Here is a 3663-nt window from a genome sequence, read left to right as displayed (position 1 = left end):
TGACTTGAAAGGGAACCGAAAAAGACCGCTAGTTTGAAGTATAATAATGCAACTAAGAATCCTTCAATCGCTTTCTGTTAAAATTACTGAAGAAGTTTCACATACGTACAATAACACACACATTTTATTTTTTTTATTTTTTATACGTTAAAAATACTCAGGGAGCCAAAAAGAACGAGAAAAGAATTTTATTTAAAATTTTAGAGCCAGGGTGACGATTTTAGAATTTAAAAACTGACTTTCTAGATGATGCATCATTAAGGAAATTAAAACTGGATTTATATATGATTTTATTGGGGAAAGTTCACATTTTTTAATATTTATTATTCGTCAGAAATACTCAGAAAGCCGAAAAGAACAAGAAAAGTATTTTATTTAAAATTTTAGAGCTAGGGTGACGATTTTAGACATTAAAAAATTGACTGTTTAGATGATGCATCATTAAGGAACTTAGAACTTGATTTATATATGATTTTATTGGGGAAAATTCACATTTCTTATATTTTTTATACGTTAAAAATACTCAGGGAGCCAAAAAAAACGAGAAAAGAATTTTATTTAAAGTTTAAGAGCCAGGGTGACAATTTTAGAAATAGAAAAATTGACTTTTTAGACGATGAATCATTAAGGAACTTGAAACTGGATTTATGTATGATTTTATTGGGGAAAGTTTACATATTAGATTCTCGAGCTTCCAGAGGGCAGGGTTCTTATGAAATGTTTTTTGTATTAGCCAATCAGGCCTCTTCTAATGTTTTTATGTTGCATTTTTGTCTGTGTTGTTTCACTGTTCATTTACATTCCAACTGTGTATACTGAAGTAATTGCTCGCAGTGTGGTCCCAAGCGAAATTTTTTTTACATGTTCGATCAATTATTATTTTCCTCATAAATTGAAAAAATACATATTTGATCATGTCCGTACAAAAAACGTTGAAAAATTATGTTATTTTTCAGTTCATTAATCGAGGAAAGCAGGCGAAAATAAAAATATGAGAAATTGTGCCATGTACTTGGGTTTACGAAGATAAATCCGCGAGCACAAATATGAAGTGTTCTTATCCACCACCACCTTATGATGGTTTGGAAAATATTATCGAAAATTTAGATGACCCGGATAGAGAATCATGGAAGTCTTACACAGTTCTGTGTCTATTAAATGCTGGTAAGTTCGTTTAACCTTTAAGACTGCAATATGTAGTAATTTACATTGGCGTCGCCAAGTAATTAGCCCATTATTGGAAGACCTCCAAATTTCAGAACCGGAACTTCGTCGTCAAAATTCTGTGATTAGGATACTTCTAAATTGTCACCTCCAATTCTTTGGTAAACCAGGGGAGGATGTGGAAAAGTTTCTCTTTAGAATCGACCAAGCGCGAGAAATCACAGGTGCCTCCGACCAAGAAGTCCTTTCGGCTCTTTCTTTTTGTTTACGCGGTCCTGCCCTAACTTGATTTATGACACATCTCGAAGACTTACATAGTCGGGAAGCTGCTTGAGAAGCCTTCCGTGATAGTTTCGCAGATCCCGACTATCAACGTGCTTCAAGAGAGGAAATTGACAAACGTACACAAGGTTCTACAGAATCTATCCGTAGTTACATTTCATGTATGCGAGGTTCGTTCCAACGGACAAATCCACCTTTGGCCAGAAAGCGAACGTGTTATATATACGATTCGGAACTTGTTACCCTCATTCCAACGCTTAATCTCCGCGCGTACTTGTCCAACAATGAAAGCTGCGGAGGCTGAGGCAATACGACAGGAGAGGATCACCCAGATCGCTCAGACCCGTCGTCCGCCTCCAAGACCAGAACTTTCATTGTGCCCGGGTTTCGCTTGCCCCACAACGCGCACCGTCACTTTCAGCCATTCGCGTCCACCACGCACAAATGAATTACGTACTTTATTCGAAGATGACTTCTATGTGAGTAACTGTAACCACAGACTCGAAGAAGATCTTGAACTTCATGCACTTCAACGCGAGATTGAACGAAATCGTGATCGAGAAGAATTATCAAAAATACCAACGAAGACAGAGCAAGGAACTCAGTGTTCACCTCCTATGTCTCCGGTACATAATATCATTCGGCCTCATAATATCATTCGTAATTCATCTCCAGTTCCAGGCTTCGATTCTCAGCTTGAACGTCCTGGTAGATCCGGAGGTAATGAGATAGAATGCTGGAACTGTGATTCTCGAGGTCATGTCCACCGCGATTGCCAAGAACCACGTCGTCGTTTTTGTTTTTGTTGTAAAAGACCTGGCGTAACATTAGCTTCCTGTCCATTTTGCAATTCGGGAAACGACAATTGAGTCTCACGGAGCCGGTACCTGAGCCTCAATTGGTAGAGTTAACCCCGGCAACGTTGACTAGTAAAGTACCCCGGAGTTCTGTGTCAGATCATAGAGTTATAACTCCGGAAGAAATACTGTCAACCACACTGTTCTCTATGGCTGCGGAATTCGTTCCAAAACCAGAGCCGACGGTGGAAGTACCCAAGACAAGAAGACTATGGCATTTCACATTGATTTAATTATTGGTCCACTTGTCATCCGAGCCCTTGTAGATTCAGGGGCAAATCGTACGTTCGTTGGTCCAGCTGCAACTCAGTTACTGGAACAATCAGGACTGGAGCAGCAGGCCATTCCTCCGATACGCGTCGTTACGGCAAGTGGACAAGTCGAGACTATATTGTATTCCGTTCAGCTAGTTTTAGTAGTAGCGGATAAAGCCACAAAGATGGAAGTTTTGGTATTGTCGTCTTTGTCGTGAGATTTTATCCTCGGAATGGATTTCCTTCAGACGTCTGGAATGGTGATTGACTTCAGAGATAAGTCTTGGTTTTACCGAGGCTATCCTGAAATTAAACACTTGTTTGTGCCAACCCCCAACGCGTCCAAAGTTCTCCATTGCCACGGACTGAAGACTCTTGAACCGGACCAAGATTTAAAGTTAAATAAACTTTTGTCGAGTAAACTTCCTGAGGCACCACCACCTGGTTCCCCATTTCCTGTCACTCCGCTTACTATGCACCACATTGACGTTAGTCGACACTCACCAATTCGTCAAAAACCTCATCGGGCAAACCCGGCGATGTGTGGTGCCATGAAAGTAGAAGTTGATAGGATGTTGGCTTTAGGAATCATTGTTCCATTTCCAAGTGAGTGGGCAAGCCTGGTGGTCATGGTGCCAAAAGGTAAAGATAGTTGGCGTTTTTGCGGGGATTTTCGTAAAGTCAATGAAATAACTGAGAAGGATGCGTATCCTATACCGGACATGTCAGCTATTCTTGATGAGCTTCGTCTAGCTCATTCTATTACCACCATTGATCTTAGCCAGGCTTTCTTTCAAATCGCGCTCAATCACGCCTGCTTCTCAGGAAATAACTGCATTTATCGTTCCAGGATATGGTTTATACCATTTCCTTCGGATGCCCTTCGGATTATCAAATAGTCCTGCGACAATGCAGCGGCTGGCTGATCAGTTGCTGGGTCACAGGTACTCTCCATCGGTATTCGTGTACCTAGACGATATAATTATTGTGACCGAAACTTTCGAAGAACACCTCGTGTACCTTGATAAAAAATTGCAAGACCTCAAATCAGCCAACTTGACTATTAACAGTGATAAGAGTCACTTCTGTTGCTTAGAAGTTGAGTA

Source organism: Aphidius gifuensis, linkage group LG6 (genome assembly GCF_014905175.1).
Source record: "Aphidius gifuensis isolate YNYX2018 linkage group LG6, ASM1490517v1, whole genome shotgun sequence".
Classification (NCBI taxonomy): Eukaryota; Metazoa; Arthropoda; class Insecta; order Hymenoptera; family Braconidae; genus Aphidius; species Aphidius gifuensis.
Note: the sequence above shows the minus strand (reverse complement) of the source record.